The sequence below is a fragment of the Cheilinus undulatus genome, linkage group 23 (assembly GCF_018320785.1).
Source record: "Cheilinus undulatus linkage group 23, ASM1832078v1, whole genome shotgun sequence".
NCBI lineage: Eukaryota > Metazoa > Chordata > Actinopteri > Labriformes > Labridae > Cheilinus > Cheilinus undulatus.
The window spans coordinates 34,220,843-34,245,201 of record NC_054887.1 but is presented as its reverse complement, the minus strand read 5'-3'; the positions used below and the strand labels follow the sequence as shown (position 1 = coordinate 34,245,201).

General features: G+C 43.5%; 1 protein-coding gene across 8 annotated transcripts in view; it reads left to right on the top strand.

Annotated features, from left to right (window-relative positions):
• celf2 (cugbp, Elav-like family member 2) overlaps nucleotides 1-24,359 on the top strand; it is a 435,899-nt gene that overhangs the window by 66,317 nt on the left and 345,223 nt on the right. The window contains exon 1 of one of the 8 annotated variants that reach the window (XM_041780684.1): nucleotides 18,702-18,776. The exons of the other annotated variants lie outside the window; for them this stretch is intronic. The gene's annotated coding sequence lies outside the window, so the exon portion shown is untranslated. Of the gene's footprint in view, nucleotides 1-18,701; nucleotides 18,777-24,359 lie in introns of those variants that run through there. 8 annotated transcript variants of the gene reach the window in all.

Sequence of the window (24,359 nt, the reverse complement as noted above, 5' to 3'; positions counted from 1 at the left end):
TCGGAGCATTTCTGATCAGAAACTGATTTTCATTTTAAAGAGTCCAAATTTCCAGCTCTGCCCTGGACATTCTGACTTTTCCCATTCGTTTATTTAGCACTGATATGACTTAATCCTGACGCCAGGAGCATCAGGAGCTACCTCACCTAGCCCAAACAGGTTGTTTTCTGATGCCACGCCACAGCAGAGGCCTCCAGATGGGGCCAAGGAGTGATTTTTTGCATAGCTACCAGAATGCCGAAGTTACTGAGACTGGCGCTGTCGTAAATGACAAGAAGAGACACAGGATATAAAAAATGTAAAAACTTTACTATAGACCTAGCTGTTTTTCCATTCTAATGAGGCTATCCATGCCTTCCAATCCCTTAAGGAAGCTTTTCTAGTGAGTCTGGATCTTGGATGAGTTTCTGGGGGTCTTATGAGATTAAATACACTGTGATACCCATTTATTAATTTGTTGTTGATTGTTTCTGCCACTTGCTTTCAATGCTAACCTCCATACTGTATCCCACAATGCTTTTTGAGGAGCTGACAATCAACAGCAGGCTGTTCCAACATTGCATTATGCTTCACTGCAAAAATCATACTGGAGACGGCCAGAATAGCTCATAATGGAGAGACAGAGAGAGACCTCAGAGTCAGTGATGTGGCCCTCAGAGTCTGTGATGTGGCCCTCAGAGTCTGTGATGTGGTCCTCAGAGTCTATAATGTGGTCCTCAGAGTCTGTGATGTGGTCCTCAGAGTCTATAATGTGGTCCTCAGAGTCTGTGATGTGGTCCTCAGAGTCTGTGATGTGGCCCTCAGAGTCTATAATGTGGTCCTCAGAGTCTGTGATGGCGTCCTCAGAGTCTGTGATGTGGCCCTCAGAGTCTATAATGTGGTCCTCAGAGTCTGTGATGTGGCCCTCAGAGTGTATAATGTGGCCCTCACAGTCTGTGATGTGGTCCTCAGAGTCTATAATGTGGTCCTCAGAGTCTGTGATGTGGCCCTCAGAGTCTATAATGTGGCCCTCAGAGTGTATAATGTGGCCCTCAGAGTCTGTGATGTGGCCCTCAGAGTCTATAATGTGGCCCTCAGAGTGTATAATGTGGCCCTCAGAGTCTGTGATGTGGCCCTCAGAGTGTATAATGTGGTCCTCAGAGTCTGTGATGTGGCCCTCAGAGTCTATAATGTGGCCCTCAGAGTCTGTGATGTGGCCCTCAGAGTCTGTGATGTGGCCCTCAGAGTCTATAATGTGGTCCTCAGAGTCTGTGATGTGGCCCTCAGAGTCTATAATGTGGCCCTCAGAGTGTATAATGTGGCCCTCAGAGTCTGTGATGTGGCCCTCAGAGTGTATAATGTGGTCCTCAGAGTCTGTGATGTGGCCCTCAGAGTCTATAATGTGGCCCTCAGAGTCTGTGATGTGGCCCTCAGAGTCTGTGATGTGGCCCTCAGAGTCTGTGATGTGGCCCTCAGAGTCTATAATGTGGCCCTCAGAGTCTGTGATGTGGCCCTCAGAGTCTATAATGTGGCCCTCAGAGTCTGTGATGTGGCCCTCAGAGTCTGTGATGTGGCCCTCAGAGTCTGTGATGTGGCCCTCAGAGTCTGTGATGTGGCCCTCAGAGTCTGTGATGTGGCCCTCAGAGTCTATAATGTGGCCCTCAGAGTCTGTGATGTGGTCCTCAGAGTCTATAATGTGGTCCTCAGAGTCTGTGATGTGGCCCTCAGAGTCTATAATGTGGCCCTCAGAGTCTGTGATGTGGCCCTCAGAGTCTGTGATGTGGCCCTCAGAGTCTGTGATGTGGCCCTCAGAGTCTATAATGTGGCCCTCAGAGTCTGTGATGTGGCCCTCAGAGTCTATAATGTGGCCCTCAGAGTCTGTGATGTGGCCCTCAGAGTCTGTGATGTGGCCCTCAGAGTCTGTGATGTGGCCCTCAGAGTCTGTGATGTGGCCCTCAGAGTCTATAATGTGGCCCTCAGAGTCTGTGATGTGGCCCTCAGAGTCTGTGATGTGGCCCTCAGAGTCTATAATGTGGCCCTTAGAACCTGACATACCAGAATGAATAAGAAAACTTTATTTCAGTGGCATTTTTCTCTGCAGAAATCCCTCCCTGCCCCCCATGTGGAGTGCTCCACTATGGCATGACATAATTTACAAAGAATTTAGAGGGAAAAGCAGTTTCATCACAGTCAGTCAGCAGCATCTGTCAGAACTTTAGAATCAAGGTCAGCCTTTAAATGAGCTGGCAGCCTGATGATCATGTGACCCTTTGGTTAATTTTTGCTTTATTTGACCTGCTTCAGACGAGGCCTTCTATTCTGGATTTGTGCTCCAGAAACCAGACTGTGAACCAGTTCCTGTAACTGCTGGGCTGATTTGTGACATTGTCCGTGACTTTAGCGGGCTGTAAAGCGTCTCCTTCATCTCCACACACAGACCTGCTGTACATCCATGAGTGTATGCATGTCACTCGCCGTGTTTTTACACGTCACGGCCTGAGCTGCATATGGATGAGCTAACACGGGGCAATCTGCGCTTCAAGGGCTGGAACACAAGCGAGCACGTCCACTTCTTTCACAGTACTGAAATACACATGCAACAGAGCGTGTCAGGAGTGAACTTACTGAAAGTATGCATTATAGATCAACACAGTCCGGTTCCCTGTCTAACACACGAAGAACATGCGTACGTACATACATCCTTCTTCTTCTTTTGTCTCTTTTATTCAATGGAGCTCCGCGCACGCTCACGCGCCACATCACAAATGATGGGATTTAAACATCAACAGTATGAAATATTCATGTGTCAGAGCCAGCCGCTCGAGCAGAACTACCACCGAGGGGGATTTGCCTTCAGATCTGAGGATACTACTGCATTCACCCCCCTCTCTCTCTCTCTCTCTAACTCCCCCGCTCTCTCTACAACCCCCTTTCTTCCTCCCTATTGAGCAGCAGCATCTTCAGCTTCGTCCTGTTGCTGGGTTCCAGATTTGTGTTTTGGTTTTGTGTGCCGCCGTCTCTGCACTCTCGAGTGTAATGTCTGGGTCTTTGAGAGGGAGGGGAAGGGTAAGAATGACACCCTGCACCTCCAAATCTGAGCCCTCCACTTTAAATGTGAGGAAGGCTGGGAAAAACAGACAAGAGGAAGGGATAGGAAAGGATGCTTTTGGGTCTGTATCAAGGAAATAAAGACAAACTTTTATCTTTAGCATGAGGAAATACAAAGCTTGGAATAAACACAAGATTCTTTTACTATCTAGTCCCCAGTAAGAAATCCCTGAACCCAACTTTTTATCTTTTTATCGGCTCCCATAAGTCAACCATGCAGACCAGTGGGTCGTGAAAATCCAGGACGTCACTCTGGTTGTCAAACTGGAACCTCTCTTCACTCCAATTAGTCCCATAATGCACAAGTACTACCTAGCTTATCTCTATCTATCTATTACACATGAATCCAAATAAAGGGTGGTGACAAAACTAGAGTGCATAGAGGAAACACTAAAGCAGATAGAATGTGCTGCTTAGATACGCAGAATGCACTACCTCCCCCTACTCCATTTTCATGTGGAGAGAATAGTGAAGAGACGCTGTGCAAGACAAGAAATAGATTGGGAGAAAAAAGTGTAAGAAAAAACAACAGAGAGAGAATAAGGAGGAAGAGCCAGAATGCCATGCCTGTTTGGGTTTGAGTTTGCCTCTGCAGGGTTTAGACCTATGCACTACCTCCCTCTTCTATGCTGTTTTCACAATGGTATAGAGGTAGAACAATAAAAGCAGAGTCAAGATGAGAAGCCTGCTCGGGCTCGAGTTTACCCCTGCAGGATTTAGATCTATGCTCTGCCTCCCTCTACTGATGCATTTTCATACAGGGAGGGAGGTAAAACAATAAAAGCAGAGCCAGGATGAGAAGCCTGTTTGGGCCTGAGTTTACCCCTGCAGGATTAAGACCCATGCACTACGTCCTTCTTCTACCTTACTTTCTTAATAAAAGAGAGGTAGAATGGTAAAAGCAACCTAACGATGTGAAGCCTGTTTGGGCTTGAGTTTACCCCTGCAGCATTAGACCTATGCTCTACCTCCCTCTTCTACTGTGTTTTCAGAGAGAGGAGAAAGAGAGAAATTTTGCAGAGCCAGGATGAGAAGTCTGTTTGGGCTAAAGCTCGACCCTGCTGCGTTTGCTCTACATCCCACCTGTACCCTATTTTTATAAGGGGGAATGACAGATGAGAGAGAAGGGAAGGAAATAACCGGATTCCTCTTTTGTTCCTCTGAAATAAAAATGAAAGAGACGACATAAAAGTTTAATTAAAGATGAGTTAAACTGGAACCGAATCAGGATGTGCTGTCCATTAAATGTTAGTTTCATCTCTCTTTGAAAAGATGAAATCTTATTTCTTTGACTGAAAATGTTCTCACGGCTCTCCACATATCACCAAAGGGCCGACTATGCTCTGACAGGCTTTTAAAGCACAGAAACATCATTAGCAAACTCAATCTCATCTTCCTTTAGTTTTTCTCATCCTTTCCAGGGAGTCCTTCTCATATATATTAAAAACAAAATGTAAAACAAAAGCATCAACCAGCGCTGTCACTGCTTCATTCTGGGACCCACCACAAGCAGCAATTTGGGACATTTTTAGTCTTGCTTAAGTGTGCATTCATAGCAGCTTTGAAGATATTTAAGAGCAGATCTTCATGGGTATTTTTATCAGGCAAGACTGAACACAGAGACATTCTGTCATTAGGAGTAAAACAGCACCACAAGGTTAAAAAGTTTGAGAGCAGACAGAAAGTCTGAGGGGAAACAAGGTAGGAGGTGGGAAAGTTAGCAGCAGCGTTGGATTTCTGAGAGAAAGTGAGCGTGATGAAGTATACAGAAATACAAAGGGCACCATTTGCAGGACCCAGGAGTCAGATATGGGTCCAGTGGCCATTGTTCCTCCTGAGATTCATCCCCTTTTCCATTTAAAAGATGTGATTACACCGCAGCGTGGTGCACACACATGCTGCCGGCCGTGGTGATCCAATTTAGGAGGTTAGAAAGGAGGGATAAGGAGACAGGAGGAGAGAGAGGAAGCCATCGGAGGAGAGGAGAGAGCACTCTCTCTCCCTCTCTCTCTCGTTTGTCATTCTGTCGGCGCCGTATGCAGATGAGGAGCTAATATGATATCTCTGCTGAGCTGATGGATGTTTAAAATGATATGGCAACCCTGAGCAGCCTCGCCGCATGCTGCCTGCCAGGGATGGCGTGTGTGTAAGTGTGTGTGTTTCACTCAGTGAAAACTTTATCCCAATCATTGTAGCGATGACATATGCTCCAAAGCTCTCAGCAACTTCTAACTAGGATCTTATTCTTACAGCTTTTACCATCACTGCTGACAGGTTCAACAACATCAGGCTCCAGACTTTAGTGGGGTTTTATGTTGCAGCACTTTAGAAGAAAAGAATTCAGAAAGGAGAAGGAGAAAACAAAGGAATTGAGCCTTCAATTCACTAAATGTATGTTTGGATGAAGGCTAGAGTAAATGTGATCACCCAGACTTTACGCATCTGTCAAAAACATCTACGTAGCTTTTCAAGGCTGTAGCTGCCGTTATTGTAGAGTGGCAGTGGATGGAGTTGGAAAACAGGGATGAGAAAGTGGGGAATGGTGTGGTGGAACCTGCGTACACGGTGCACACCCTACCAGCCAGGCCATCTGCACCCCTGCAGCTGCCATTTTTGCACTAGCTGCACTTATTTTCAATGCAAAACCAACCTGGTCCAGAGTTTTCAGCAGGAATTCGCCCTTATCATGAAATGCAATACAGCATGGTTAGGTTGTACCACATGTGCATGGGCGGCCAAGGTTCAAGTCTCCCTCTCTCTCTCGTCCTGGTTTCCAACTCTATCCACTCTCCTCCATCAATAAAGGCATGAAAAGCCAAATATAAACACCTGCAAAACTGCAATTTTTAGTGCATTTGTTAAACTCCTTTTAGTGCAGATTGGATGCACGTAGCTGTTACTAGCAGGTTGTTAGCTTAGCTTAGCCTTAAGCCTGCAGACATAAGAACAGCTAGCCTAGCTTAGCACTATCTTAAGGTAATGAAATGCATCTGCTAGCACCCTTTATGCTCCCTTAGTAGCATCATGAATCTTGTTTGTCCAACCTAATGTGAAACTGATGGTTACTGATGGGACAACTGGTCTGAATCTACCAGGAAGTGGCTGCACCGGCTTTAAAAATCCTGATTTTTATTCCTTCTCAACCCTTGTAGCCTCCTCAGATTTACCACCCTCTGGACACCTTCGAGGCAAAAATTTACATGCACAAAAAAAAAAAAAAAACTGCCATTAAATCAGCATACGTCAATATTTTTTCTACTTTTTTTCATCAATCTCTTTAACAACTTCAGACCAGCTCAAAACTACCAAACATTCAATAATTTTCAAGATTTTAACCTTTTAAATGCCAGTTTGATTATTTTAAATATTTTATTTTTCTCTACAAAAAACACAAAAAGTGAATTATTTTTTATATAATCAGTAGTGAAAAGATGGGGCTTTGGTGCTGATGAGAGTCTTGGATGGGTCAAAGATTAGCAACAAAACTGATTTGATTGCATTAATATTTTTCATGTAATGTCAGAAATACCCTCTGGACACCTTGGAGGCTAAAATGCCTCCATTGACTTCCATTTAAACCAGGTTTTTTTAATCTCACTGTCACTGCAGTATAAAATCATGCATTCTTTAATGTCAGCATTTCAATGTGAAGAAGTCTAGTGAAATTTGACATTTTTACCGTATTCCACCAGATTCAACCGTTTACTCATTGTAGGACCATGCACCACATTCTTGTGTTTTTGCCCGTTATATTATGGAGAGTTTTGTCTGAGTTTAAAGGGTTAAAATTCTGAGAATTATTGAATGTTTGGTAGTTTTGAGCAGGTCTGAAGTTGTTAAAGAGATTTATGAAAAAAGGTTGAAAAAATATTGATGTATGCTGATTTAATGGCAGTTTTTTTGTAAGTGTCCATTTTTGCCTTGAAGGTGTCCAGAGGGTAGAAAATTCACTGAGAGAGTCTGAACGACATTTAAGAGTCAAACATGTTGGATTTCAAAAATTTAACTAGAAAGAAAAGTTCCTGTAAAAATTCATGCACAAGCTGTAAAACTGACAAAATGATCACAGCTTAAAAAAAAAAAAAAAAAAAAAAAAAACAAAGGTTGAGAAAAATGCCCGAGGAGGGCAGAAGGGTAAAATCGCTCTGTTTTAGATTTAGCGCCTTAACTAGCCTAAAGCATGAGTAAAGTTTCAGCGCTGTAAATAACCATCATTTGTTCGACTCTGAAATGCACATCGATACTTGGTGTTGTTGAAACCTGCTTTGTGTGGATCGATATTCAATCAAACAGAATAAAATTCATCTTATAAAGGTCAGTGATGGGAGCCTGTCGATGTAAGGACTCTCAGGGATCCTGCATGCTGTCAGAAGTAATGGTTTCAATGTAGAAGGATGTGTGAGCGTGTGTCTGAGTGCGTTTTTCTCCACATTGTCATGGCGGTAATGAGGAGAGGGGGTGGGAGGGAGGCGTCCACGGGGAGGGGGGGGCAGCAGGACTGATTGGATTCTCCACAGACTTCATTAGTTAAAACAAAGCCAGTTGTCCATTTGGGCTCTTTCACGGCCTAATTGATATTGATTTACTGATTTGCTCAAGGGTGATTTAAAAGCATGTTTGGTGTTATCGTCGACGCTGCTTTTCCTCCGCTCTGCCTCTCCGTCTGTCTCTGACGGCAACAAAAACTCGTCTGTTTGATTCTCGGCTCCTAACAACCGTGGCTCTTTACACGCCATCTCCTCCCACTTTGTCATTTCATCAGCGCCGTATTATTTTAAGACTTGATGAGAAAAATCCAGGAAGATAATTCTCTTTTCTACCTAATTTCCCTCCTTGTCACTGCAGAGAATTAGCCAGGGTTATCTTTTCCATCTTGAACTCCTCCAATATGTTAACGCTGATAGATGGTCGCCGTGCCCATAACGGGATAATGATAGTTATCATAAATGGTTAGCGCTTGGCTAAGTGAAGCATTGAGATCAATGGCAGTGGTGTTAGCGTTAGAATGAAGGAGGCCTTTTATCATGTTGATGGATGGCGGGCCTGTCTTTAATGTGACATGTTATGATCATATCAATTTGTCCTCAGTTCTCATTGACATCGCTTTATTGCCTCTCCGCCTCTCACAGTCCATCAACCAGCACTGTAAATCCAGGCTTTAAATGGCAGCGTGCCCCAACGCTCCATAAACCAACCATCTTTCTTCCTCTACTACCCTTTCTTTCCCTCTCTCAGCAGCTCCTCCTGCCTGGCTCCAGCTCCTTCCCTCACTTTAATCCTTCAAAATGGGAATTAGAGACAGTGCCAGTGCATAAATTGGTATTTTAGCTTATTGTAAGGTCTATTTTAGGGTATGAAGTGTTTGCATACTGAGGATCTCTGCAACCGAAGTTTAAGGACATGTGAAACCATGACACATAATGACATAATACTTCAGCTGCATATTCTTCATCTGTCGTGCATTGCATAAAGATGCTTGAGAAGCATTACTTACCCTTTGGAATGAGTACAGAATATTGGGAGCAAGAAGCTGCAGAAAGACTGATAAATGCATGTGCACCATGCACCAGTGGATATCTTGCACGCACATGCAGAAGGTGATGCAACTGCAATGAAAAAGAAGCCTAAACGGTCAACAAATGTACAGCAGGCTTGTTTCTGACTCTAGCTCTTGTGCCCTCTTCAGCATTTTTGGCCATTTTTCTCTGCTTACAACTCCAGACCAGTAGGTGGCAGTAATGTGCATATTCTTAATTAGGAGTACCCCTCTCTATTCTACATCAGTCGAAGGCCATGGTGAAAGGTGTGTCCCTCCCCCACCCCTGGGGGGGGGCAGCCTAGAGTCAGAAGTTTCTGACAACAGCAAACTCAGAAACAAACATGGTGACTGTGGAGGAGGTTTTGATAATGTACTTCTGCATAAAAGACAAAAACGGAGGCAGCGTTTCTAACCAACTTACACAACTTTTCCTCAAGAAGTTCCACCGTTGTTATTTCTTCTTCATGTCTCACTAGAGCTACGTATCGGGTAGTGACAGCAACACTGCCCCCACGGTTTCCGGTGGTACTGCTCCGTTTGGCCCGTGTCTGTAAGCTTTATGGAAACGTGCAGAAATATGGACGAAATGAACGCGGAGCATGGACAGAAGGCTCCGTCCGTATCTGGATTCGTATTTAACGTTGAGCATAAATGGGCCTTTAGGGATGGGGAGGGGCCCATGGCTGCACCCACTGCTCTCTGAGAAGAGCAACAACGATTCGTGCTTTCATGTCAGAGTCTCCAAAACTCTCCAGTAACACCAGAAAAAGTCACTAGATTTCTCTCTAGTCGCTTTTTTGAAAAAGAGTCACTAGAGGGGGGGAAAGCTTGCTAAATTTAGTGACAAAGTCGCTAAGCTGCTGCTGCACTCACTTAAGTGTAAGGGGGAGGGGCCAGGGACTCAGCAGAGACCAAGCAGCAACCTCCGGTCCTGAAAAATGTAGCCAATGTGGAAGTGCAAAAAATTGCTATACCGCGACTGTCCACTTGAGGCTGGCTGCAGGAACACCAGAAGTCCCGTCTGCACACGTTAAACAGCCGGTTTTTACTAGAACACTAGAAATAAACTGGTTTACAGCCTGGTTCAGATCACCAAACCCGTCTCATTAGCGAGTGTCTTATTGTGCTCCCACTGCACAGGGGGGGAATTTTTTTGTACCACGATCGTTTGGATTATATTTAGGATGAAAGCTGATTGGCGCGTCTCATTTGATTGACAGATAACTCAGCAGGCATAGGCTTCATTTCTGTCAACTGGAATGCTAGCTAGCAGGCTGACAGGAAGTCGTGCTTAGTGGGCGGGCCGTTAGGTTGATCCAAAGTTCGGCTGAGACTGCAATTTCAATATGGAAGCCTCCACGGATTGGCTTTAACAGCCGTTTGAGTCCGCCTATTGTAAGCAGACGACTGACGTCACACTGGGTTTGTCCAGTTCTTTCTACAGTCTATGGCAGAGACACGTAGAAGCAGACAGACAGGAGCAGAGCGCAGAAAACAAGTTAGTATGTCGGCTACATATCAGCCGATGATGATTAATCTGTGAGTTGCTATAATTGGCCCAATTAATCGGCCTGCCGATCAGTCGGTCGGGCTCTAGTTGGGACCCAAAAGGGCTGTGAAGCTGTTTTCAGTGGGTCGCAGACACGGCAGAACGTCTATGATGTGCTTTTATATCGAAGAGGCGAGCTTCCACGTCTCTGTTTGGTCCACGTCTCCTTGCATCTCCGGTCCAAGCTGCCCGACCTTTTTTCTAAAATCCTGATTGATGAATTTATGAAATTTGAGTTAAACAGGCTACTGTAGAAACAACCACCCTCCTGCTGCCAAAATCTTCATGGGAGATTTTGCCAGTTGTACCAAATGTAACGGATATTTTCACACAGTCAGTGTACATATGGAGTAAAGATGGTTAGTGATAAAGGTTTGGCATGGAGTCCCCATCCATTCTACTTTTATTCAGGTTTATCCAAACAGCATCATATTAAAAGCTCTCTTTCCTGGTCTGTTTTTAAAGGGTTAATCCGTCTGATTCCCCCTCAGCGAGTTTGCTACCTCTCCTTTTTTATTTACTGTCCTCCTCTCCTCACTCTCTGACAGGCAGCAGCTGAAAGCCTGAAATAAAGAGTGAAGGAATCAGACTGGGATTAAAATGTAATATCACACTATTAAAGAGATTAGTGGTTGAGATTTCGCCGTCTGAGCTACCCCGCAATCTGATGAAGTGGCATTCATGATATTGATTTATTCCCCGGCTTCCCTTTATCGCTGCACATTCACGCGGACAGCAGCAGACCTGATATGGTGGCCTTTTTATGAGGCTACTTGTCACCGGGGCCTTTAGCGCTAAGTAAGCGCCGAGCGGCTGCCGGGAACGATTGTTCAGGAAGGTGAAGTTTATTCATCAAATCTGTAGTTTTGAAAGAGCAGCAACAAGAGGGCGGATAAGGACGTGAGCGATTTCTGCTCCACAAGTGGATGAAAGCTAAAGTCCTGCTATTGAACCTGCTAATAAAAGCATCAAATGGAACAGCGTGGCCACAAAAAGAGCCTTAATTATTCCCAATTATGACAAACCGTCATTTCACTTCAATTATGTTGCACATCAGTCAAGGCTGGATGTGATTTAGGGTCCCTGTTAGCCTCCCTGTCAACACCTTTACTAAGAGTGATGAGCACCAGCAGCCTGGGAGCAAAGGAGAGAATACGGAGTTTTAAAATCAGAATGTAGACGATTTAGGACGCATTAGTTTCTCCAATCCAAGATCAAACTATGAGGTTATTAAAGACAGTTTCAGTCATGTTTGAGAACAATAATTTTAGCTGCAGTGACCCACACAGACTCATGTTAACTACTTGTTAGAGCAGGGATGTCAAACTGCATCACAGCAGGGGCAGAATTCAGAGTTTCTGTCCGACCTGAGGGCGGAGCAGCGTCCAGATTTAACCATAAACTGTCAGCCTCATTTTCACCAGCAATGAATTATGGGGGTGAAAAACTTGGCACTGATGATAAATGATTTTGCCATTAAAAGGTGAACATGATGAGACTAAAGGTCAAACGTGTACGTTTGAAATGTAAAAACATGACATTTAAAGTCAAAATATTTTTAAAAGGCAAAATATGAGACAGAATACTGAAACCTTGAATTTTAAAAGTCAAAAACTGAGATAAAATTCAAAATCATGATTTTTAACAGTCAAAATATGAAATAAAATTAAAAATCCCGTGTTTTTAAGGTAAAAAAAAATAAGACAAAAGTTGAAGTTAGGAATTGAAAAAGGTCCAAACATGAGATTAAAGTCAAAATCCTGATTTTAAAAGGTCAAAAAAATTGAGATGAAATTAAAAATCACAGGTTTATAAGGTAAAAAAAGAGGTAAAAGTTCAAGTTAGGAGTTGGAAAAGGTCAAAACATGATATAAAAGTCAAAATCATGACAAATATGAAACAAAAAGTCAAAGTTATAGGATGTAAAGGTTAAAATATGAAATAAAAAGTCAAAACCATAACTTTTAGTCATAACTGTGAAATGCAAAATTGAAAATATAGAGAAAACACTCATTCTTCCCCACGCTCCTGACTTTTTAACGATGTTTTAACTGTTTAGTTTTTCCAATTTTAATGAGTCAACAAGAATATTATAAATCATCAAGATTTACATTTTTATACTGGAGGAAATCTGCAGACCTCATACTGGTGGGCCAGTTGTAATTAACATGTCATATGATCTGGTGGGCCACCATGGGCCGGATTTGGCCCCCGGGCCTTGAGTTTTACACCCGTGATCTAAAAGGTCAAAATATAAGATAAAAAGTCAAAGTTGTGAATTGAAAAGATCAACACATGAAATAAAAAGTCAAAACTGAAGTTCGTGTCGTAACTGTGAGACGCAAAATTAAGAATATGAAATAAAACATAAATGTATTTTATCACATTTCTGACTTTTTAGGTAATTATTTTAACATTTTACTTTTTCTCATTTTTTTAGACTTATCTCTTTAAGGGCAAAATATAATAATGCAAATATGGTGCCTAATGTTACTACTTTACACCAGGAGATGGCGGACATGAGTAACTTCAATCCCAGCAGCATTTGTGGGCGTGTTTCTATTCAAAGTTTAGGAGAGAGAGAGTTTGAAGATGCACCCCTGGTTGAGGAGACGAGGAAGCGATGGTTGTAGTCAGAGCGTAAAAGAGCGAAAGAGAGAATTGTTGTAAGGATACTAACAATGCTGGGAGGAATAGTGGAATATTCCCCCCTGGTGAAACCATGGGTGAGACTGACAGCGCGCCCATGCACCGTGCATACTTGTGGACTGTGGACATACTTTCTCCACCCTGCACTGTGAATGTTTACATGTTCAATAAAAACATGAAACATATCGTTTTCTGTGTGGTATTAGTTTAAGCAGACTGTGTTTGTCTGTTGTTGTGACTTAGATGAAGATCAGAACACATTTTATGAATTTATGCTGAAATCCAAGAAATCCCAAAAGGTTCACACACTTTTTCTTGCAACTGTATATCTCCAGGCGATGGTAAAACTCAACAGTCCCGGTCAGAACTGGACTTCGGGTCACCCATAGTAAAATCAAATTTAGATATTCCTTATCCAGCCCTCCCTCTGCCTTAAACTCCCTTCTGTCCCGTCTCCAGCGTCCCCTGTCCTCCTCCTGTCTTCACTTCCTGTGATCTTATCATCCAGTAATGGCCTCCCTCTCTGCTCCACACACACTGCCCTGGCATCCATCGCCTCAATCACAACCTTAATGCATCTCAATTTAACCACAGTTGTAACACACACCCTGATTCTGCGTCCCCGACACACACAGGCGGGGTTTATTGTGTTGTGAGTAGTGACGGGTCGGGGAGGGCGCCATCAGTAATGCGTGACGCGTGCCTCCATAACGCTGGCCTCATTTGCATGTGTGAGGGGGTCCGGGCTAATGGAGCTGATCTGTTGCGCTGTTATTAAATGGGGGAAGAGGTGGGGGGGGGTGGAGGGGTTATTAAAGAGGAGGAGGAGGAGGAGGAGGAGGGGGAGACTAAAAGAGGGGAGGTCTTCTCTCTGCTAGAGGAATGATGGATGATTCAGGAGTCTCTGCTTCTCTGAGGACGGCTTCACCAGAGATGATTTCACCACAAACATGGGGACAGTTTTAGATATTAGAACCATCACATGTGTACTCAGCTGAAGTTTAGGCCTCAGTCATGTCCACCCAGAGTTTCCATCCATGTTTGAGCGCCGTCCCGTGCTGCGTAGCCTTTGAATATCAGGAGGTAAATGAGGCCGAACACTCTCCTACCACTCCTCTCTTGTGCTCACCCTTTACCTCTCAGGTTGTTTCTCTCGCTGCATTTAAATGTCCTCAATATGTCACACATGCATGCATGAACGCATGCATCCCAGCTAACTCACTCGTAACCACACACAGTAAATGGGGCCTTTTGGGGCCACTTGTTTTATGCCTTTTTATAGCACACATACACAGTTTTACTGCTGTGTATTTTAGTGGAATGGTCCTTTATAGCCGTGCCAGCTCCACACTGTAGAGTTTAAAGAGCTGGATGTTTAACTGTAATATAAGGTTTTAATATTGCATTGGTTTTATGAAGTTAACACAAAGATAGGAACAATTCTCAGGTTTTATTTTAGAATTCAAAGTGCTGTATTAGCAGGCATTGGGGGGGGGGGGTGGGGGGGGGTCTCTAGTCCAGGGGTGTGGGATTTTGAAGATAGAGGAGAAAATGCTGCTATGTGCTGCTGTAATCCTTCAGTCTTAGTATATTGGCACTATTCTGGTTGATATTTATGTTGTCGTGTTATTTTGGCATAAAATTTCTTGTCAGAATGTTTGTTTACAGACTTTATGTTTGATACTTTCATGCAGTGATGTGCAGGAGTTTTAAGCATCGAGTTTTAACTCACTGTGGGGTGTGAGATGCCATAACTCTGGGCTGCAGGGGGGGTCAGACACAGTGTCATATGTGTCACTTGTCAAGCTTGACACCAAGGGTTAAACTTGCAGAGATCAGCAGCAGTTTTCAGGCACCTGGGCATCCATAGAACGACCAGGGGCTCGTGGAAACCCTACGATCATCCTGTACTGTACCCTAGGCCAGGGGTTCTCAACCCTTTTTAGCGTGCGACCCCCAAAATAAAGGTGCAAGAGACCGGGGACCCCCACTGGACCTGAAGGTGGTTGAACAGCCATGAACATTTTAGAACAGTCATGTGGAGACAAGGACGTCCAATGGGAGAGCTTCCTGGTGCCCAGCCAAACTGGGAGCCAGCAAAATTCCTGGTCCATTGTAAAGTTAAGCTGTGGTATTTCATATTTAACCTGAATAATAACCACTCTTATTAAAGAAACAATTTTAATTCATTTGTGTAGTAAGCAGCCCCCTTAAAATCATTCTTCTGTTATGAATAGGATGAGAAATGTGGTGAAATTCAATTGTAAAAGTAGCAGAAATGGGTTAGAAATGCCACAACTTTGATAAAAGTGGTAAAAAAAATAACCCAAAATGACAAAAAATGGGTTAAAGTGGCAACAATGTGCATATTAAGTGGTAAAAGGGGATACAAAAGTGGCTGAAATGGTGTTGGTGTGGCAAAAATAGGTGGAAATTTGGTGAAATGGGATGAAAATTGATATAGTCTGACTAAAAAAGGGTTAGCTGAGGCAAAAAAAGTCAGAAACTGGCAAAAATGTGCATATCACATTTTGAAATGTGGCTTAAAAAGTGGTAAAAGGGGGTAACAGTGGCAATAATGTGTCAATAGAGAAAACAACAGGCAGAGAGTGTCAAAAACAGGCAGAAATGAGGTGGTGGAAAGGGTTTAAAATGGACAAAAATGGGTTTTAAGTTGCAACAGTGTGTTAAAGATAGTGGGAAAAGTGATAAAAATGGGTTAAAATTGGGCAAAATTGGTGTAAAGTGGCAACTGGAATTGAAAAATGTTTTTAGTTTTTTAAGGCATCTGGAGACCCCCTCTCAGAGTCTCATGGGGGCTAATGCTAAATGCTAAATATCTTTGTCATTACGTTGTGAGCCGTAGCTATCTGCAATCATTTTTTGTCTGCATGCTCCTGCAACATTTGCATTGCTCTCCCAGTGCAGACCCTTAATTTGTGGTTCAACATAGATTTAAAAAGTGCAGGGAGATAGAGCGGAAAGGCCCACTCCCTTCTGTTAGGCCAGAAATAGTCGTTAGCATAGTTAAAGACCCTCAAAAAGGTGTAACAGACCGAAATACACACAAACTTCTTATATGGCTCCGTCAGCCTCTCCTCTGCTCCATCACATCCTCCCAACGTTCAAACAGATCCTATGTTTGCCAAAATATGGCTCACTGCTCGGCGTCTGGCAGCACTTCAGAGCATCCAGGAGGACGACGGAGTGACACAGAAAGCCGTTTATTAAGCCTCCTTTTTTTCTGGCAAAGACTGCGACACCCTCGTGCCGTACATACTGGGTGAGCAGATGGACAGTAGAGGAGTGGATTATGTTTCAGGAGTGGGTTTTTGAAGTTTCTGTGGGGGTTTTAGTGATTTTTTATCCCCTCAAACCTTCAAAGTGATGCTTTGAGTTGACCAAGTCTGCTTTCCTAATCAGCGTTAGACCAACGAGCTTCTCTGCAGGTTGATTTTAGTCGTTTTTAGTCTTTAAAATCCTCAATCTCGAGGTTTCCAACTCATTCAAATGTGCGTCAGTGCCTTCATTAACAGTTGAGTCACTCCGAGCTCTGTTTTTCACCAGAGGATGATTAATGAAATGCCAACTCGTTGGTGTCGCTCAGGTTACCGTTTTCGTCCAATCATCTTCCTCCCTTCAGCACTTTGGCACGGCCATCAACAGGACTCGTCGTCCAATGGGAGAGTTTAGTCTCCATCTGGAGGCGGGCCAGCAGCCCACGTCTGACATCATCTTAAGACCGGGCCCGGTTTGGCAGCGTGTCACCGGCCGTCTCGCGCGCTCCCACACCTGAGACGGAGACCAGATAAAGACGGAGTGGGAGGTGTTGGGAAGGTGCGAGCGTCGTGTGCGTGGATGCATTTATGGGTGTTTAAAGCGGTGTGTGTTGGGATGTGTTGGGGTTGTGGGTGCGGTGAGTTGTGTGTGTGTGCGAGGCAGGTGAGAAGAAGAGAAGTGTTAGAAACAGAGAGAGTGTTAGAACGACACAGATGGGCTGCAGAGGAGCTGCAGACTCTCAGAGCTTTTAAAGCCATTCAGGATCCAAATGAACTGATCTGCATGGAAATACTGGATGATGAGGATAAAAATCAACCACTGAGCAACACTAAATTTACCTTTCACTGTAGACTCGCAGCATCCCGTTCCTGCCATGTGAATTCATCGACCCAAACATGCTCATCTCATGTGGAATCCATTTTTAGAGAGCTGAGCACATTTTGTCAGTTTTCAGTGAATACAAATATTTAATTTGTGCTTTTTATTTTTTAGATACAATCTTTAAGTCATCGTTTGTGTTCTTGAGCTCTTAAAGTGCTGCTGGAGAAAACAGAGAGCCTCAGGAACACTCACAGATACTGCAGCTGTCCTCTAAAGCAGTGGTTCTCAACCTTTTCAGCCCCCAAAATAAAGGTGCCAGAGACCAGGGACCCCCACTGTAGGTGGTTGAAGTTATTTATGTGGAGACAAGGCCGCCCATAAGGGGGGAAAAAAGGGACGGTTTCTGGGATCCAGACAAACTGGGGGCCAGCAAAATCCTGGTCCATTGTAAAGTTAAACTGTGGTATTTTATATTTAACCTGAATAATAACCACTCTTATCAAAGAAACACATTTTAATTCATTGGTGTAGTAAGCAGCCCTCTTAAAAATGTAAATCCTTTTGTTAAAAACAGAATCTGAATACGTTAAAAAATAGCTAAAATGGGTTCATAATGGCGAGACATGTTGGGAAAGGTGGTACAATTGGATTTTAAAAGCCAAAAATTAGATAAAAGTGGCAAAATAACCAAAAAAAGAGGCAAAAATGAGTTAAAGTGGCAAAAACGGGCACATTGAGTGGTAAAAGGGGATTCAAAAGTGTCTGAAATTGTGTTAAAATGGCCAACATAGGTGGAAATTTGGTGAAATGGGATGAAAATTGATAAAACAACTGACCAAAAAAAGGCTTAGCTGTGACAGAAAAAGTCAGAAACTGGCAGAAATGGGCATATCACATTGTAAAATGTGGCTTAAAAAGTGGTAAAAGGGGTTAATAGTGGCAATAATGGGTCAACAGAGCCAACAGTTGGCAGAGAGTGGAGAGATTTGGTTTAGAAGTGTCAAAAACAGGCAGAAATAAATGGTGGAAAGGGTTTAAAAATGACAAAAATGGGTTTTAAGTTGCAAAAATGTGTAAAAACTAGCAAAATTGGTGGGAAAAAGTGATAAAAATGGGTTAATATTTGGCAGAATTGGTGTAAGTGCAATTAAAAAATGTTTTTAAGGCAGTGGTTCTCAAACTGGCATCTGGGGACCCCTGGGGGTCCGCCAGCCACAGCTTGGGGGTCCTTGAAATAATTCAAAGTAAGTTATTAAAGTAATGTCATAATTAAAAATGAAATACATACATATAGGGACCACAGCTCCATACTAAACCAGTCACTCCCACATGAGTCAGCTTTGGGCCAATAAAAACTCAGATATGACTGTGACATATGTCGCTCTATCACTCATCAGGCATTAAAGAGCTGTACTTAGGTTGAAGAGTTTAGAATACAGCATCTAGGAGTACAGAAGGCATTTAACATCTGTTTAGTCTGCGTGAGGGTTATGTGAGGAAGGGGTCCCTAGCCCTAAAAAGTTTGAGAACCCCCATTTTAAGGCATCTGGAGACTCCCTCTCAGTGGCTCGAGGCCCCAAATAGGGTCCAGACCCCAATGTTGAGAACCCCTGCTCTAAAAGGAGCACGTTGGTGACGTTGTTAGAAATGCCTCCTTCAGTTCTGCAGCACTGATGGAGAAACACAGATGGCATTATAGGAGCTGCAGCCTGATGGCTGATTACTGATGAGAATCAGGTGTGTCTGTCTGAGGGAGCAGAGGCAGAGTCTTTACCTCCAGCCACATCTAGACTCCCATAGTGTCTTTGTGGGGTCTTTTTGAGGATTTAGACCACACTGACCTGACAGAGGGTGAGTTCTTGACTCTGATTCCTTGCATTGTCATATTAAAGCTAATATCTGCTTTCATGACCATGATTAAGATCAGCCAGATACTTGATGCTGTAATTTAGCTTTTGCATGAGTTCTCCTTGATGCATGGATTTTATGTGCACATTTATGATCGTGCACTGTGTTGCACTGGAGGTTAGAACATCTCTAAACCTGCAGAAATAAAACAGGTGTGTGCGGTCTAGGAGAGCACCATTCCCGTTCGTGATCTTGTGCCTGACATCATTTTTGACGCTTTCCTGTCACCTCCTGTCTCTAGTTCTGCGTGTGAGGAAAATAATCTCTCTGAGGGCTCCAGCGCTCTCGTCGTTGATGTTTTTTAGTCGGGCCGTGACAGCTGCTTCACCGTGTCTCTCTCCATGTTCTCCTAATTCTACTAATGTTTGTGTGGTAGGGATGAAAAATGCCCCCGGTCCTCTCCGGGTCCTGCCACCTGCTCCGTCTTTGCGGCGGCTCTGGCACTGTCGCCCGAGGACTCCCTCACGTTTCAGATTCGTTTTACGTCTCCTCCTGGCCTGCAGCGGCGTCGGGCCTGCAGGAGGCTCCGCTTGGCTTCCCGCTCTCCGCCAAAAAGCTGTCTGTCGTGAAGCATAAGTCTGGCCGCTCTCCACCTGGACGTTGTTTTCCCATCTGCTTCCATCCCGCTGATCAATTCTGACCCAGTTCTTGTCGGCTCGACTTATGCAGATCAACAAGGGGCAATTCATACTGGAGAAATCCGAGCTAAAAGCCTTTTTTATTTGGACAGAACCCCGGTATCTGCAGAAAGGAGCCGTGTTTATTCTTTAAGTGGCTCGGTGGTCGTGCAGCTCATAAAAATTCTGGTCAGAGGAGGATGTTTAAAAGGGTAAGATACTGTCCAGGCCTTAATGGGTCTCTTGTGTAATGATAAAGTTCCCACAGCAATTTAGACTTTGGAAAGGCTTTTCAAGATATTTCCACACAAACAATTGTCCTGTAAAAAAGCATTTATCTGAAAATGTCAGCCTGTTATGAACAGGTACAAACAGGCTGCTTTTAAGCCTTGGTCAAGAGCCGTGTGGAGGTAAAGCAGCTCATTTTAAAGCACATTTACTCTCTGCCAACACCAAATATGAAGATGTAGCTGCACCAGGGTGTCGGTTTGGCAGTAATTAATGTGCAACCCTCTGTAAGAGTTTAAAATGAAGCAGTCGTTATAGAATAAGCAGCATTTATCCTGAATGAAAGGACTAGATTTCATCCAGTCGTTGCTCTTGTTTGCTTCCAGTCATTGTTGAACCTCGACCATCACGTTAAAAACCTGAAATGAAACAAAGTGGGGCCATATTGAGTCTCTTTGCTGATTTTGCCCTCGTCTGACCCGTCCTTTATGGCAGACAGCCTTCAGATGCAGTTTTATGTACCTGTATGTATCACTGAAAATTCATAATCTCAAGGATAGCTTTAAGAAATGACGTCAACGGAGTCCTCTACGGCCAGAAATCCAAGCTGCAGATTTCAGAATGTGCAGAACTGGAACAGGCTGAAGACCCCATTAGATGCTCTAAACCAGGGGTGTCCAAACTATGGCCCGGGGGCCAAATGCAGACTGAGGCCCATTTCTGATTGGCTCACAGCAAATTCTAGAAATAAAATGAAATATGGCCCACGTTAAAACTTGAAGCTTGTGCTTTACTTTTATGTCCTTTGCCATGTTTATGCTGTAAACAAACATTTTGACTGGAAGATATCTTGATTAGAACATCCTGATGGATTATCACTGCAAGTGGCAGCTCCAGTAAGATTTCATTGGCACAGCCAGTGGTAGCCAGGGCCAGACGGGCTCTCTGAAATCTGATTGGCTCTCCAAAAATCCTGAATATTACTGTCTTTTTGTCCTGTTAGCCGTTAACTAGCCAATTAGTCGTACTCTGTCACTAAACATGTATTAACGTGCATCGGATTAGTCTTACTAACTTTAAAGTCCTCATGGCGAGGACTATGATAGTGGCACCTATATTTACCTCCGCCAAGGAGGTCATGTGATCAGGAGGGTTTGTTTGTTTGTTAGCAACATAACTCAAAAAGTTATGGACGGATTTTGATGACATTTTGAGGAGATGTCAGAAATGAAATAAGGAAGAAGTGATTAGACTTTGGGGCTGATCCGGATCACCGGCTGGATCCAGGAATAATACTCCATATCCTCCTGATACAATCACCTTTAGTAGGAGAATCTCACAGAGACCTTCAGTCCCCGTCTTCTCTTTAACTTTACGCCTCAAAAATCAAACATCAAGAACAAAGATCAAGTTCTTCATCCCTACGGTCCAAGAAAAGATGAAATTTGACTAAAACATGAGATCAGAGCGATCCTTGATTCAACATTTTTAAAGAAAGATCAGATTTAGAATCATAATTGCAGCTTTGAAAGTCCCAATTGTACAAATTCTAACTTCTAACAATCTTAAATCAAACATCTTCACTCTGAACTGTGAGAAAAATCTTTCTTTAGTGTCACTCTTCCTTTAATGATGACTTTCATGAAGTTTTACTCCAGTCTCTGTCTGAGCGTCAGGGTTTAGCTACAGATGCCCTGATGGTATTTCTGCAGCAGATACCGGTCGTCTATGAGTGCTGCGACGGATCCTGATCATATGTGGTGTTGTGTTACTGCAGCTGGACCACCGTCTGCTATTGGATCAAAAGCTGCAGAGGAAAAAAATGCATGTAAATGACTCAGATGGCAGCAAGAGCTGCATCTTAACCCCAGGGCTGCTCAGTACCTGGACTGGATAGAGAACTGTGGAGGGTCATGTGATGATGTCCAGATCTGGACTTTAGTGAGACTAGTCCCTCCCCAGGGATGATTCATTGAAGATGTCAGTGCATGTGTGTAGAACTGTTGCTAGCATCCTGGCTAACAGCCAACAGCTCCCATATATTGGAGCTAAAATGTTTGGCAATCTGTCACTGGGGTCTGATGTTGGAAATATTTAGTCGTGTTTCTTTTTAAACGCTTCTGAACTCTTTTTCAGTCCGTCTTCACTACTTGTTTTTTCTGCCATTTCTATATTTTTGGCTGTTTTTGCCCATTTCTGTGACTCAAAGCCAATTTCCTCTACTTTTTAACCATTTCGACCATGTTCCATGTTCTTTTTTTCCCTTTTATTCTATAGTTAATCATTATGGCTATTTTTTGCACTTTCTTGCTGCTCTTTTACCACTTTATGACAATAATTCCACTGTTCTGCCACTTTACACACATTTTCTTACCACTATTTGCCCAATATTCACTGTTGTACCATTTCTTTTCCACTTTGAGCCATTTTTTGCCTCTGTTTTGCCCCCGTACTCCCAAGTTTGAAGTGCTTTGCCTGTTTCTGCTATACTTTAAACATTTTGGCTGTTTTTTGAGCTTAAGTGCCCTTTTTTTTTTGCCACTTTATACCTTTTTTCCACTCTTTTGCTACTTTTATTTGTACAATTTTCTTACCACTATTTGCCCAATGTTATGTTTTTCCATTTTTTTGCCATTTTGGGCCATTTTTTACCACTTTACTCCCAATTTTCCACTCTTTCACTTGTTTAGGCCCATTAAAGCCACTGTTTTTTGACATTTATGTCCTGTTTTTGCCACTTGAACCCATTTCCTCTGCTCTTGTTGTGGCATTTTTTCTATGCTGCTGATGGGAAATGAAATAGACGTCTGCTGGCCGATAAAAAGGTTTTGTTTCTTGCCAGAAGGTCAATCGACACACACACTAGTGGTCAGTATGTCTAAAAGACCCAGAACCTGGGGTGACTAGATCATTTATGCTTGAGGAAACGCCCCCAAGGTATGCTTGACACCCCTCTGTCTGGGAAGAATCCACACCAGCACAGGGCTTTGTTTCCAGGCGGTCTGGACATCACAATTTAAAATACAAAAGGACCTTTTGATTCAGTCATGGGCTCCAGGTTTAACACCCATTCAGGACCTAGCACAGTCACCTTTTGTTGTTTTGTGTTTTCATATGCAGTAAAGTCGACACCTTCCTAGCCCTGTCGTTTCCCCATGTCTGAGAGAGGATAGGCTCCATAGATAGAGAACAGTGGGGGGTGTTGGGGGGGGGGGAAGAGGTGAAACCAAATCCCATTACACTCTGCACTCATTTCTGCCACATTTTGCCCATGCTTACCACTTCTTTTTGCTACTTTATACCCATTTCTTGCTTCTTTTTGGCCATTTTGCCAACGTTGTGTCTGTTTTTTCTGTTTTATTTTTTGACATTTGTGCACGTCATGGCCTCGCTATGAAGTCTAACATTACTTTCCCCATGGTTGAGTGCAGTGTGCCCATCCACATTGTTATTCTCACCAATAAAAAGGTCATGTATTAGTTAAGAAAAGGGTTTTACGTTTGGAAAACTGTCATATTTGTGCTGCACAATAAATTTACAAATCTAGTTTTGTTGCTCTGGTTATTATTCAGGTTAGAAATAAAGAATTATCACAGCTTAACTTTAAAGTGGGTCTTAATTTTGCAGACCTTCATGGGCCCCCAGGGGCCCCCTTCACCCCCCGTACTGGCGGCCTTGGCATCAGAGTCGTTGCATTAATTCTGATCACGTCAAACAACGATCAGTTTCTGATCAATCAGAGCATCTTTGTTTAAAAGCAGCAGTTAAATGAGAAGTAGTGGGAGCCGTGGAGTGAAGACGTTTTTCTGGATGTAGACGCGTGTCGTTTATGAGTGTGTTTTCTGCGTGTGTGTGTGTGTGTGTGTGAATGCAGCAGTGTGTGGAGTGTGTGTTTGATGTTCCATTTAGCCTTTTTCATCATTCATGGCATTGGGAAAATGGACTGAAGCGGAGGTGGCGATCTTCGGCGTGTGCAGCAGGATAACAGGATGAGATGAAACAGACAAGAGTGCGTCTTTGAAATGCAAAGAGTGGCGATAGCCGTGATTGGCCGCCGTGTCGAGGAGGAGCGAGCAGTTTTTTCTCAGCATTTCATCATAAAACACTCACACCATCTCTCTGTTCACACACACACACAAACACACACACACACGCGCACACACGGGTGCTTAATGACAGCATTGTTAATTCATTATTATTTTATTTACCTCTGTGACATGAAGCCAGGCCTAATTCAGAGCGGCTCAAAGCTCCGGAGGCTTCTCTGTGTTTGTGCGAGCTGAATGAGGGTTTGCTGGCTCGCTCTCAGATACAGTGGAGTGTCTTGTGGAGGGGCCTGGGGACCAATTTATTTACATGCAGTAGAGGAGGAAGAGACAAAAAGAGAGAGGAGAAACAGCAGGGAATTATGGGGGAAAACCCAGAGGAACAACAAGTTTGTCTGCCGCTCCCAAGGATGACAAGACCAATTTAGTATTTAGAAAGCTTCTGACTGTTTCTGTGTGTTTGGTTCTGCCTGTTTCTAACGTGGATCAGATTTACAGACAAGCTGCAGCCAGCGGCGCCCGGCTGTTCCTCTGTAACCACAAGGTAGTTACACCAGGAGTGTGCAGGGATTGGTTGTTTCTACAACCCTAATGTATGGTTGGTCTGTCAGTTCCCCTCTTCTAAATCTAGTCCT